The sequence below is a fragment of the Pelecanus crispus genome, chromosome 2, assembly GCF_030463565.1.
Source record: "Pelecanus crispus isolate bPelCri1 chromosome 2, bPelCri1.pri, whole genome shotgun sequence".
Classification (NCBI taxonomy): Eukaryota; Metazoa; Chordata; class Aves; order Pelecaniformes; family Pelecanidae; genus Pelecanus; species Pelecanus crispus.
This window is the reverse complement of record NC_134644.1, coordinates 169,457,230-169,471,704: the sequence shown is the minus strand read 5'-3', so window position 1 is coordinate 169,471,704 and position 14,475 is coordinate 169,457,230. Positions and strand designations below refer to the sequence as shown.

Here is a 14,475-nt window from a genome sequence, read left to right as displayed (position 1 = left end):
GGGGGAGGTTGTTTTGGTTTTTTTTTAAAGTGATAGCTTTGAAGTGTTTTTTGTCAGAAATGTTTCCTCAGATCTAGAAACTCAACCCAAAATATTGGAATCGTTGTTAGGAAACTCTGATTCAAGGGTTCTGATTAACATGCTGCCCTCAGCTTCCCACAACCTTTCCTGTCGAAGCTATTCTGTTCTGTATAAATATTAAAAACATGCTAGCCTAGAGTGGCTGGTGCAGAAGAACTACCAGGGAATTAACTCAGACTGAGAGAATGTTTGGCCTGAGGCTGCTATCCAAACCATTGGGTCATTGTATGCTTTTGGCAAACAAACTGACCTCAACCTCTGCCTCTCTGGTAGACAGTCACATGATATAAATTTAAATAACTGATTCAAATGCTTGTAGAGTAATCTCTGTACATCTCTGTACATCACATGAGAGAGGCTTCTTTGGAGAGTCATTCCTGCTTTTCATTATCCTCTGGACAAAACCCTGTTGTAAGAAGATAAATGGAAAGGCTAACTCTCCACTCCCATTTTTCCTTTTACTCTCCATGGAAAAATCTTGGTCTGCTGTGATTAGGAAACCTTATTTCCTTCCCAAATGTTTTCCTCAGCTGCAACCTTTATTTTCTACCTCTGTTGACTAATCTTTGATTATAGGGGTATTTCTTCCTCTTTTTTCTCTTTTTTTAAATGACAGCATAATTATTATCCTAGCAGATGACCTATTAAATACCAAAATGAAAGCACTCTATCATGAACCGACTTTAGCGCTCTGCTACACTGCAAGTCATCCAAACATCACACACCAAATAATCATAAATATATTGTTGCACACTCCACCTCCATGTGGTCAGATGTGCATTTGCTTGACTTCAGAAACCTCTGTAATTCATGACATCTGTTCTTGATCTGAGCATTTTAATTTAACAGACTGTGATGGCTTTTTTGCATATGCTGTCCATGATGTATGGTAATGAGTGAAAATTGTTTCCCTTGGTTTAACATAAAAAATAAAAATTCAGAGGTAGAAAAGAAACTGTTGTGGGGGAACACCTAACTCCAAGTGAGGGCCTTGTGACTGACTGTTGGTTTATGTGTGGGTTTATATCAAGCCATAAGGCATTGAAGGAAGAAAAGTAATATTATTTCTTACAGTGCTGCAATGCTTTGCGCTGGGTCAAGTCTACTTCCTTTTACAAATTTGTAAATTCTATACCAGGTTGTTTGAATGTGTTTGTTAAGTGTAATTTCAACTGCACTATAGACATGTCCAGATTTGGGGAATTTTGCAATCACCATCAGTGGGCATGAGAATGGATTCTACCCTTTTCATTAGATGAAAACTGCAGACCTCTCTACTCACTTCATAGATATTTTTGGTTGGACCTTGCCTACTGCATGTCCAAATTCCTAACTGTTGATGCAATTGGTTAAATCTAGGCTAGAACAATTAACATATCTTGTCTTCCACAGCAGACAAAGCTTCACTGGGCAGCAGGACATGTGAAAATGAATTTTAGAGACTTTGGTTAGTTCCTTTTTATGTCATAAAATGCTGTGAAACAGTTAATGTTGGTTTATCCTGGGCTTGCTTTTGTTTTGTTTTGTTTTCCTCTCTGCAAAGCTGAGTTTGGATCCTTCTACTTTTTATGTACATTTCTGTGTTTTCCTTGATCTGGAAAGTCTCCAGGCTTAAGCTCTTAAGACGCATCTCCTGGGCAAGTGTCTTCTGCCTGATATCTTTTCTAGGGAACTGAATCTGATTCAGTTCTCTGTAAGACTGCAAACAATTGAGACTTTCCTTATTTGAGGTTTCCCTATTGTGAGTAAAGCAAAAAGAGCTTTTTCCGCCCCCAGTTGCAGCCAGGTAATTTTTCCAGAATATTTCCATTTGAGTGGAAGCTTGTAATGGGTAGGAACTCTAAATCAATCCTACTGCACCCTCTTCCTCAAGCGTAGGAGCTGCATGGCTTAAAACCCCTGGAAATCAGCAGTTCATTGTGTCTGAGGCACTTACTAACTCCACAATTTATTCATTTTCATAGGTTGGGCATAAATTCTACAAAGTCATGAAGCACACTTGCTCACAAAAGTAAGCTTTGCCCTCACTAGTGTCATCGTACTCAGTAGATGGACTAATGGCATGGTGTGTTGGGTTTATGGGGTAAGGTTTTAGTAGCAGAGGGGGATGGGAGCAGGGGTGGCTTCTGTGAGAAGACACCAGAAGCTGCCCCCATGTCAGACAGAGCCAGTTCCAGCCATGACCAAGATGGACCCACTGCTGGACAAAGCTGAGCCCATCAGCGATGTTGGTAGCACCTCTGTGATAACATATGTAAGCAAGGGTAAAAAAAGTCGTTCAGCAGCTGTGAGAAAGAAGAGTTGAGAAAATGTGAGAGAAACAACTATGCAGGCACTGAGGTCAGTGAAGAACGAAGAGAGAAGGTGCTCCAGGTGCCAGAGCAGAGATTCCCCTTCAGCCTGTGGTGAAGACCATGGTGATGCAGGTTGTCCCACTGCAGCCCTTGGAGGACCCCATGCCGGAACAGGTGTCTGTGCCCTGAAGGAAGGTGGTTTTAGATTTGTTCTTATTTCTCATTCTACTACATTTAATTGGTAATAAATTAATTTAATTTCCCCAAGTACAGTCTGTTTTGGCCGTGATGGTAATTAGTAAGTGATCTCCATGTCCTTATCTTGACCCATGAGCTTTTCCTTGTATTTTTCTCCGTCTGTCCCGTTGAGGAAGGGGAGTGATAGAGTGGCTTGGTGGGCACCTGGTGGCAGGCAAGGTCAACCCACCACACACGGTTCAGACAGGTTTTGAACACATAGCTTCAGTAGAGTAGTGGCTGGATTTACAGTAGTGCTAAGCCCTCAGGAAAGCCAGAATTGTGCTGAAAACTGATGTTAATGCTACTAAGTCATGTTTTCCAGACATCTGTTGAATACAAAGTAGAGGACTCTTATCTTGACATATCATCTCTACGTCATAAATCCCATTTTACCTCTTTCTTCCTTATAAAACATGGGTGCATCAGAGAGCTAATTTTCTTTTTAGGCCCATAGATTGACTGTGGAAGTTCTCATCTAGTTTATGTAGTTGATTTGCTTTTTCCTTACTGAAAATGCAAAAGACTGCCTTTATTTCTAAAGAAAGTCTGTATCGGTCATCAGATCCTCTTGCCACTTCCTGAGTTCGTCTTCTGTGTTTGGGCTGCTGAGGTGCCACTGCTTAATGACAGATCCTGAAGGCTCCTCGTTCTGCATTCTGACTTCTTAGTGAGGAGACTAAATGGCAGCATCTTTGGACTACACATGTGTATTTTTCCTAGCTCTCCCCAAGTGACTTCTGAACACCACTGACAGTTTTCTCATCTCCTGGTTTAGCAGAGTAGTTATAATAATTAATCCTATTTAAGCCTTGGCATTTTTTTTTTTAAGTCTTCCACTATCTTCCCAGTCATCTACCCAGCAATCAGTGATGTTCCCTTTCTCCATTCCTCCTTCTCTCCCTACTATTTTCTCTCCATCTATACTACACTTTTCCTTTCAAGCAAAATTAAGACAACAAAGAATAAGAAAGATATTTCTTATTGAAATAATAAATTTTTACGGTCAGATAAATATGAAGGAAGATGCTTTTGTGGTCAAAAAACTAGTACAGAGCAAGCTACAGAATAAGAAAACGTGCTAGTACTTTCTCAAGCTCTCTTCAGCCCATAACCTATACTCACAGGGAATATATAGCACAGCAGATTAACGATATGTTCAAAATAGGATCGTATCTACTGCAGGCTTGGGAGATCTAGTGGGATGAAACAGACTCATGAGCTGTGTGTGACTGGCTTCCCTCAGGGGCATCTGAATTCCCCTCTGGGTCTACTAAATTCCTTTTCTCTGTGAGGAAGTTCAAGGGCTTGTTTTGGATGTTAAAAGGTCTGTATCTGAACGTCACACTGACTCATGCTTTCAGGTGATCTCAACAGCCATAAGAGCTGGACACTGAAAAATATCTACAGATCCTACATCTACAATACAATAAAATGTTCCTTGCAGAACTGAAAATTGAATGGTCATTTACATTTCAGGAGTTTTATGCCTTACCCTGTACCATACACCTCTTCTGTATCCACTGTTGTCAGGCTGTTTTAGTGTCTTTGTAATATTGTGCATCACATGCCTGCTGTGTTATAATCAAGTTGAGTCAATGACATACTGGGGGTTATTAATAAACCGTACTCACAGTAATCTTATTTTCATCTGGATAGCAGTTGCACTGCAGATAAATTGACTTCTAAGTAATCAGATTGATTAATCACATGACTTCCCATTAATAAGGCACTGATGTTTGATAAGAAGTGTTCTTCCATCTAGCACTGATGTAGCTATCCCAAAAAGACATAAAGTTTATGCCTGGCATGATACAAGAACTAGAAGTGTCATTCAAATAAAATTGCACTGATGATAAGAGTTCTTTTCCACAGTTTGCTAATATTTTCATCTTTTCAGCAACATGTGAAAAATCTAGGCTGTTTCAGCGTAACACCAAAACATTACTCAAACACATATTTTTATGTCACATTGGAGTCATCTGTGGCTTGTTCTTCTTTCCTTCTGTATAGTTATGGCTCTTTGGCCATGATACTTCACTTTTTCAGCTCTTGAAAAAGGAACGTTGTGCATCAGAGAATAGCCTGTGTAGGATCCATTGTGGAAACTGTAGTATGCCCTAAAATCCCAGTTTAGCTGAGAGAAGAGGAATACATAGCTGCAGACTTCATTCCTCTTCAGACATAGGAACCTTAGTGTAGAGATTCCTGTTACCCTTTTTTGCATTTATTGGCACAGCAGCATCTTTCTAACTTGATTCCGTTGTTCCTTTTTTTTTTTTTTTCCAGGGCATCTGCTGTGTCCTGACCCCAAAACAAAATTGTATGAGAAAGACACAGAAAGAAGGGGAGGGAGGGAGGGAATGGGGAAGGCTGAGGGAGAGGGGTATGGGTGAGGGAAGGGAAGGGAAAGCAAGGCAAGAAAAAAAAAAGTTGTTAGCTTTGCAAAAGAACTAAAACTTTGCAAAAGACTAAAACTCTGCAAAAGACTAAAACTCCACTGTTTCCTTTTAATGGAAGGACAATGTGTATTTTTCTCTTTTTTTCCCTTTGAATCTAGCAGAGGTTTGTCACGACCCAAACTGGGCTGTCCAGAGAGGATCGTGGAGGTTCTGTGTTTCCATTGGACTAAATTAAGGTGAAACGACACCAAACAATGAATTAAACACTTTATTGACGGTAAACACCAACCTGAATGGTAGCGTAAGGGTAGGCAACCTGAACCAGGAAAGCACCACGATAAGCAACGTGGGTTCTAATCTAAATACTTATAAAAGGAAAGGAAGAGGAAGAAAGAGGAGAGAGAGAGAGAGATCACCACCCTTGGCCTCTAGCCTCGCCCCCCTTGAGGCTTGTTCCAGAATGTTCTCCATCCTCTGTGCAGGTGCCACTGTGGGGGGGTGCTCGCGAGCGGTCTTTGGGGTGGTCGTGAGCCCCTTCCTCAGATGAACTCTGCGTGGCCGTTGGCCGTCAGGGGGTGGAACCGTGAGTCCTCCAACAGCCTCCCAGCTCCGTGCCAATCTGCTTCTCACCTGTGGTGCTGTGCAGACCCCAGTTTATTGCTATGCAGACCTTAACTTGCCTCACCACAGTGTTTGAGACATTAACTCTTTCAGTCGCTGACAAGGTTTTCTATCTCCTGCTAGAAAGAAATGGACTTGATGTGTCTAGATGGCTGTGAAGTTGCCAAGCCTTTTTCTGATTTTTTTTTTTTTTCCTTAACTGTGTAACAAGGGAGATGTTTTACAAACAATGCCTGGCTATTTATAAACTTAAGGCATAGTTAAGATTCTAATTTTACCGATTCAGAACATATGTAAGATAGCTGGTGTATATTATTTAATGTTTAAAAAAAAAGTCTAATTTTAACCCCCGACAGTATTTAAAATAGCTTTTACTTATAATTACTCCATATAACTAATCCAGACTGCAGAAGTGTAGTTTACATCAGATTTTCATCCTGATTTGTTAATTTTACATGGAAATGGCTTTATTTTTGGTTTCAGACTTCTCTGCTTCAGTATGAGCGTGGCATAGAAAGCACATCTTTCATATATTAGCATGTGTTTGTAATGGGTGGTTTTAAAGGAACAGGATTCTTTCAGTGTCTTCCTCATGCAAACGGTGAATAGTTGCGACTGGGACTCCAGCATATATCCAATGCATAATTATTCTGAAATACTAAGAGAGCTGATATACTGTTCTTTATAAGGTATAATGACAAGTGGCTTTAATCAGTGTGTTCAGGACACCATTTCTGATAATTACTGATGAAGTCTTTAATTTCCAGTTGCCTGAAGATAAGTGGCTGATCTTTAGAAAGAATTAAATGATTTCCTAGCTGTAGTAGTGTCGTGGTTTAACCCAGCAGGCAGCTAAACACCACACAGCCATTCGCTCACTTCTCCCGAGTGGAGAGAGAATCATAGAATCATTGAATAGTTTAGGTTGGAAAAGACCTTTAAGATCATCCAGTCCAACCATTAACCTAACATTACCAAGTCCACTCTAAACCAATCAAGGGTAGACTAGACTAAACCATGTCCCCAAGTGCCATGTCTGCCCGTTTTATGAACGCTTGCAGAGGTGGTGACTCCACCACCTCTCTGGGCAGCCTGTTCCAATGCTTGACCACCCTTTCCATGAAGAAATTTTTCCTAATATCCAACCTAAACCTCCCTGAGATAGGGGAGAGGATCAGAAAAAAGGTAAAACTTGTGGGTTGAGATAAAGACAATTCAATAGGACAGAAAAGGAAGGGAAAATAATAATAATGATAAAAGAATATACAGAACAAGTGATGCACAGTGCAATGGCTCACCACCCACTGGCCAATGCCCAGCCAGTTCCCGAGCAGCGGCCCTGTCCCCCCCGGCCAACCCCCTTGTTTTTGTTCAGCATGATGTCGTATGGTATGGAATATCCCTTTGGCCAGTTTGGGTCAGCTATCTTGGCTGTGTCCCCTCCCAGCTTCTTGTGCACTTCCAGGCTCCTTGCCAGCAGGGCAGTATGAGAAGCTGAAAAGTCCTTGACTTTGTGTAAGCACTGCTCAGCAACAACTAAAATGTGTTATCAACATTATTCTCCTACTAAATCCAAAACACAACACTATGCCAGCTACTAGGAAGAAAATTATCTCTATCACAGCTGAAACCAGGACAAGCACAAAACATGGTAACCAATAATGTGACAATACATTAATTATTGGCATATTTCTTTTCTGTGGCTCTTAGTTTTTGATCTGGCATATGCATGGTACAGCAAGGCAATGATCAGCAGTGTGCCCAGGTGTCCAAGAAGGCCAACAGTATCCCGGCTTGTATCAGGAATAGTGTGGCCAGCAGGAGCAGGGAGGTGATTGTGCCCCTGTACTCAGCACTGGTGAGGTCGCACCTGGAATACTGTGTCCAGTTTTGGGCCCCTCAATACAAGAAGGACATTGAGGTGCTGGAGCACATTCAGAGAAGGGCAACGAAGCTGGTGAAGGGTCTGGAGCACAGGCCTTGTGAGGAGTGGCTGAGGGAACTGGGGTTGTTTAGCCTGGAGAAGAGGAGGCTGAGGGCAGACCTTATCGCTCTCTACAACTACCTGAAAGGAGGGTATAGTGAGGTGGGTGTTGGTCTCTTCTCCCATGTAGTTAGCGATAGGACGAGAGGAAATGGGCTCAAGCTGCGCCAGGGGAGGCTTAGGTTGGAAATTAGGAAAATTTTCTTCATGGAAAGGGTGGTCAAGCATTGGAACAGGCTGCCCCGAGAGGTGGTGGAGTCACCATCCCTGGAAGTGTTCAAAAAACGGGTAGATGTGGGACTTTGGGACATGGTTTAGTCTAGTCTACCCTTGATTGGTTTAGTGTGGACTTGGTAGTGTAGGTTAATGGTTGGACTGGATGATCTTAAAGGTCTTTTCCAACCTAAACAATTCTGTGATTCTATAAATGATCTGCATTATGGTAGAGTTAAAAACTGAGATTAATTTGGGATTAGCCTAAAACATGATGTTGAAATAGCTTGCAATCTTTTCACTGTGGGTGTTCAATGAAAATGTCATGAAATCATCTGGAGATTCTTGTGAGACAGGACAGTGTCTTCTTCTGGAGAAAATCCTCAGGAATTGCTCATATTGGATGGATAATTGGTTCCTTTTGAAAATCAATAGAATTTGCATAGGAAGTTTCACTTTTCTTTTTTTTTTTTTTTCCTATTTTTCTGCAATGCTTATGTATTGGAAAAAATCAGACCGCTGCATTCTCTTTACAAATCCCTCTTTTTCTCTGCATACCACTGTGAAAAAATCAATGACACCTAGACTTGTGTAACTGAAGTTTTTTATGGCTAATTTAGAGTAGTTGTGAGTAGAGACGTAAAAGACAGACTGAACATGAAGAATTTATTTCTTTTTCCCAGCTGCTATTACAGATATATACTGAAGAACTTACTTGGCTCCCATCACCATAATTTCTCACTTTGGGGCTGAAATCCACTGATGTGGTTTGTATGGTCATTCACTTGACAGACATTCTTTCACTTAAAGTTTTCCCTTTCTACAGATTTCAGCACTGATTTCTGAAGAATTTTATAGGAAGGGGCTTGGGACAAATGTTCCTTTCTTTCTTCCCTGAAATGGAGTGCACGAGCAGCAGGAACAGCCTTCCTACTCTTCAGTTCAGGAAGTGGACGTGGCTGCTCTCTACCTTTTGATAGAGTGCTTTATGATTCAGTTTTGCTTTCTTCTCCGTATTTATTATCCCAGTGGTACTTTGTTGAAAAATTATCTTCATATGCCCTAAAGAACACTACAGTAATTCCCACTGACTGATGATGAGAGAGTTCTTGAAAGGACACCTAATCAACTCTCATAGCTTCCAAGTTGACGGCCTTTCCAAACAGGAGCACAGATGCCAACAACAGCACAGTTGAGATCCATCATCTGGAAGCTAACCCTTTGCTATTGGCAAGTGTCCCAGACAGCAGCTTAGGGACTGGGGAATGAGAAAAGAAATTCCCTCTTTTTCCAACCACTTTGTCTTGTTTTGTGGAAACAAATCTTCAAGTGACAGCAAAAGCCTGTACCTCTGTTCAAAGCATTCATGTCAGTCATAATGACCCAAGAATCAGTTTCACAGCTAATATGAATTATAAGTTTTGGTGTAGTGCTTGGGAGGAACACTTAGAAGCGCAATCCCCACGACAACAGCTTGTGCACAAACGACTGCCCCTGCTCCAATGATCTCATGAGTTCTCCGAGGATCAGAGATCAGTTTCAGTTTCACCAGGCTGACGAACAGAGAAAAATGGGCTAAAAGAATAGACATGGGTCAGTGTGTTATGATTCTAAAAAGTATTGGCAGACAGAGGTGAATAACATTAGACAAAAGTTTAGCCAATATAGATAAAACATTTTTTGAAGCTTCATGGCAGGATAAGAATGATTTTAGAAGCTCCTCAGTACAAGAATAATTCTTCTGAAGTTGATTTGATTTAATCACATGTTCGGAGTCTGTACTGGAGTGTTTTGATGAGTGGCAAAAAAAAATTTTGGGGCAAAATTGGGTAATGCTTCAAGGATACTCTTTGCACAACCAAGTAAGGTGTGTGAGTATTCAGGCAGTTAGGCATATGAGTATTTGTGTGAGAATCTGGGTCCAAAGATTTATTTAAGGTAAGCTACACACAGTCATATGCACATGAGCTTACACTATTTCTTTGACTGGCATAAACCTTGGGAAATCAAGCTTCCAGTCAGTCTGGTTTTACAATAGTATTTACCTCTGCTGTTCCCAGCTTCATAGTATTGTATTTGAATAGGGTCTGGTGCATTGATGCTGTCTGTGCACTCAGTCACTATATTATCCCAGGATAGCTGGGTGTGTCATGAAGTGTGAAGGAACTGCAGTATCATTCATCTCTAGCCTCTGGTAGTAAGTAAGATAAGTCAGATAAGTCAGTCAGATAAGGCCAACAGCCTATTCCCATCACTTTTCCTCCTTGTCATGTTCATAAAATCATAGAATGGTTTGTGTTTGAAGGGACAGGCCTTTAAAGGTCAGCTAGTCCAACCCCCCTGCAGTGAGCAGGGACATCTTTAACTAGATGAGGTTGCTCAGAGCCCCATCCAGCCTGGGCTTGAATGTTTCCAGGATCAGGGCATCTACCGCCTCTCTGGGCAACCTGTTCCAGTGCTTCACCACCCTCATTGTAAAAAATTTCTTATCCCTAGTCTGAATCTACCCTCTGTTAGTGTAAAGCCATTACCCCTTGTCCTATCGCTACAGGCCCTATTAAAAAGTCTGTCCCCATCTTTCTTACCAAGCCCCATTAAAGTATTGAAAGGCTGCAATAAGTTCTCCCAGGATGTTCCCAAACTCTTTCCATGTGCAAGAGAAAGCCATAAAGTCAGTTGAAGGCACTATATGTCTGCTCTTTGATGTCCCAAACCAAAAGTCATTGTCTTCTCACAGGTTTTTGTTAGGTCTTAAAGCAATCTGCAGCATCTCGGTTGGAATTAGGTCTACCTGGCATTGGTAGACAGAGTTGGCTGATGAGAAGCAAGGGTGAAAGCCTGAACAGGACACAGAGGTACCTCCAAAGCAGTGTTAAGTCATGTTCCTGGGGGTAGTAAAGCACTGTTTCGGCTCTATGTATTGTGTTTCTTTTGTAAACAAATACAGTTTGACTCTCTAGAGCTGTCAGTCAAACCCTTTCTCCTCTACTGAACTGACTATAAGTATTTTGTTTAAAACCATAAAATGATGGCCTGCAGAATAAACGGTAAACTACTCATGGCTCATGAAATTTGATTGTCTTTGAGTGTAAATTACTTGAGGGCTGGTATATGTACTATGCATAATACAGGAGGTATCTATTGGGCTAGAAAAAGAACCTGTGAAAATGTAATACTTATGCAAATTTATACAACTCCAGCTATTCAAAATTTCCCCATTTTGTTGCAGTAAATTATAGCAAATTAATGTAATTGCCTTAAAGTAACATACCCAGGAAAGTTTCTGATTAGCCATTACTTCTGTTTCAGTGTTAAAATAGAAATTGTGGATTTCTGAAGTGATAAAAAGGACTGTATATTGTTTTATGATTGGCTTTGCAATCTGATGTACATTTGCATGCATGTCAAAGAGCTATAAATGATTCCTTGCCTGAGAGTGTCATAAGTGAAGACTTCAGGAACGCAGCATAATGACAGCATTAGACATTGAGCTGTTTTCTGGAGGCAAAAGGCATAGAAACAACATGCCCCTACATCGAAGAAAACAGACCAGCATTACAGCACCTAGGCCAAAGTGGAGCATTTCTTGTGCAGACTGATTGTTTGCAAGAGGGAAGGTGCCTGTAACCAGGACTGTAAAGGATTATTTTGGGGTGTGATTGCTTGAAATGAGGTAATACTCCAGAAAAAACAGGGTTTGAAACATTGCTAAGAGAAAAATCCAATGGATCTAATTTGGTCACTTTGAAAACTTGAATTATCTGGGTGACGGAACTCTAAGCCACAGAATTATCCTCAGCAACATAACTGGGAAAGGAATAGAAATTGATTTGTCTTACTTGGTTTTACAACAAACCTTGGAATAGGATCTTGACAGAGATATTCTGTTGATTATTTTTCACAATACAGTAACGGACAAAATTCCGATAACCTGAAAAATAGTGTATTTAGAACCAATAAAAGGATTCTTTTTTTCCTCCATTTTTATACATCATAAGATAGCTGATATAACACATTGCTGAAAGATGCTTCTGTGAACTTTGTAGGATTTGCCACAATCGTGCAAAATGACAGCACTGACAATTCCTACAGTCCTTTTTCAGAAAGGATGGGAACTATGAGGGCTGTAGCATGCTGTAGCATAAACCAATATTTGGGCAATTTGAGAAAGACTTTGCCTGAAGGCATGCAATTTCTGAAGTTGTCAGGGCTTGGGTTTGGATTTTCTTTTCTTTGTTTACCCTATATCCTCAGTGAATATTTGATACTTAACTATGATCGGTTGTAAACACAAGACTTCTTGGACTTCTGTTCTGATAGTGAGACAGTTTGACAGAGCTTATACAAATCAGCATATTTTGCTCACATCTTTGGGGAAAAATGAGAACTTAATTGTGAACCAAGTAGAAAGAGGGGGATATGCAAGAACATTTGCAAATAATAATAATAAAAAATAATAGTGCTATCAATAGAGACATGATTTCTTCCCACCTGCATATGACTCATAGGAACCTACTGGGTAACACTGTGGCTGTGTAACAGATGAAAAGAAACAATAAAATAAAAAATCTGCCTTAGTAATGAAATGTCAAACTGCTTAAAAAAATGAACCCATAAAGGTTGAAGTAATTTGTCACTGCCAAAAGACAACTAAATATTTCCTCTTTAGCCATTGTTTGACAGCATTACTGATGTTTAAATTTACCAAGCTGAAGAAGAGATCAGAAATAGTGTTATGATTGTTCTAATTTTTATCTCCATTTGTGAAGACAAAGCTAATTAACCAGCAAGCAGCAACTGGTCTGATTATAGAGATCTCCATACTGAATTCTGGGCAAAGCTCTCAAATAAACAGATTCGGGTGGGCATGGTTAGCACCATATCCCTTCTCTCCTATGAGACTCTTTGTGATCAAGAACTATAATGACCCACTGGGAAGCTATTTTCAGGTAATACCTATTGTAAAAATCTTTTCAGAAGCCAAGCCAGTGGGAATAGAATGACAGGATTCAAAATGATCTTGGCCACCTGCGAAGTAGTCTGAAAAGCAAAGGGTGCAATTCATAAACATCCTGGTCATAGGCAGGAATGACAACATGTCACAAATCCCAAGAGGCTTATGTCCCTATACCCTTCCTATTAAAATAATTCACAAGCATTCTTGCTTTCTTGATGTCACCATGCCGTGTTGCAAGACAGTAGATATGTTCCCCACAGCTAATACCAGTGGGTCTTGATTAGAGCAAAGGCTCAGGCCATTAGATTGATAGGGAAGACAGACAAATTCTGTAATGCACAAAGATACTGTTTTGTCTTTTTTTTTTTTTTTTGGTCCAGCCTCTTTGAATTCTAGGTTCCTCAAGAAAAGGAAATATCTCTTATTTTATATTGCATGATGCTTGAATAATAGTCCTCAGATTTTGCTTGTGGCAGCATCAAACTCAAAAATGTCTTTTCTGTGAAATGTGAACTGGAAATGAGGAAATTCATCACCTCATTTAAGTGGGACTCGCTTTTTGATAATCTGTTTAGTATCCTTTCTGCACTTTTGTCCTGTCTGGTTCTTTATATATTCCTTTCTTTGTACAGGAGGGTCCTTGTCTTTGCCTTTGAATCTGTCCTTCTGCACAAATGTCACACACACTCATCTCAATGACATCTGAGAAGCAAATTCTGTTTCTACTTGTAAGTCTTACACCAGTCATGAAAGAAGAGATGTAGAAATAGAATACTACTTCTTGGAATAACCAGCAATCCATCTCCTCCCATTTCTTACTACACATCTTCCAAAGTAAGAATCCATTCTTATGTCTCCATCTAACTTCTCCTTCTCCTTCCTCATAGATCAGGATCCATGTCCGCTTTGTCACCAAATTCCCTGCTTTATAGCTGTGGGCTCTTTTTGCCTCTGCTCGGCTTATAGGTAATTCTGATACATAGTCAATAGACTGCACCAATGAGCTCACTTTTCAATTCAAATACATTTCTCTAACTCAAGTTACTGCTGTGTATAACTTGGGCATGATTTGTGTACCACCAGGGTCATAAGTTCCAGAACTTCCTGGCTGTTTCCTTTTATTCAACCTCCAGATTTGGAACATAGTCTTCAAAATAAAAATTTTTTTCAAGTTGCAGTAACACTAAAAATCCATCCTTTATCTTCTGACAGGTTTGTGCTCAAGTGTTTGAAGTGATTAACTCTTCCTCCATATATGGACATATTTGTAGCTGAGTATAGTTTTATTTTAAGAGTAGCAGGATGCAAAGTGGCTGGGCTTTTTAGACTTAAAATGGCAGCTTCTTGTGCTGCTGTCTCAAGGTCTTCACAATGTTCAAGCACAGTTTGTTGGGAAATTTCACTAAGCCCAAGCTAAGTTTTCATTGTCATGATCTGTTGCATAAACAAAGTGAGCTTGGTTGCTATAGGTGAATTTCTTTAATGAGACTGCTGAGCTGATCCTGTGTTTAGCAGCAGGATATCAGTCAGAATACTCTTCCTCTGAGTCCAGTGACAACACTCCACCTTAAAAATAGGACTCATCAAATGTTTGATCACTGTGATACTGAATTTTAAGGCAATTTCTGTGAACATTTTGGAAGGGCAAAACAGGATTTTCAGAAAGCCCGAATGGAGTAGCAGTGG

General features: G+C 40.3%; 1 protein-coding gene across 1 annotated transcript in view; it reads left to right on the top strand.

The window, feature by feature from the left end:
• Positions 1 to 14,475, top strand: part of FAM135B (family with sequence similarity 135 member B) — a 149,356-nt gene that overhangs the window by 86,529 nt on the left and 48,352 nt on the right. The gene's annotated exons all lie outside the window — the stretch shown is intronic.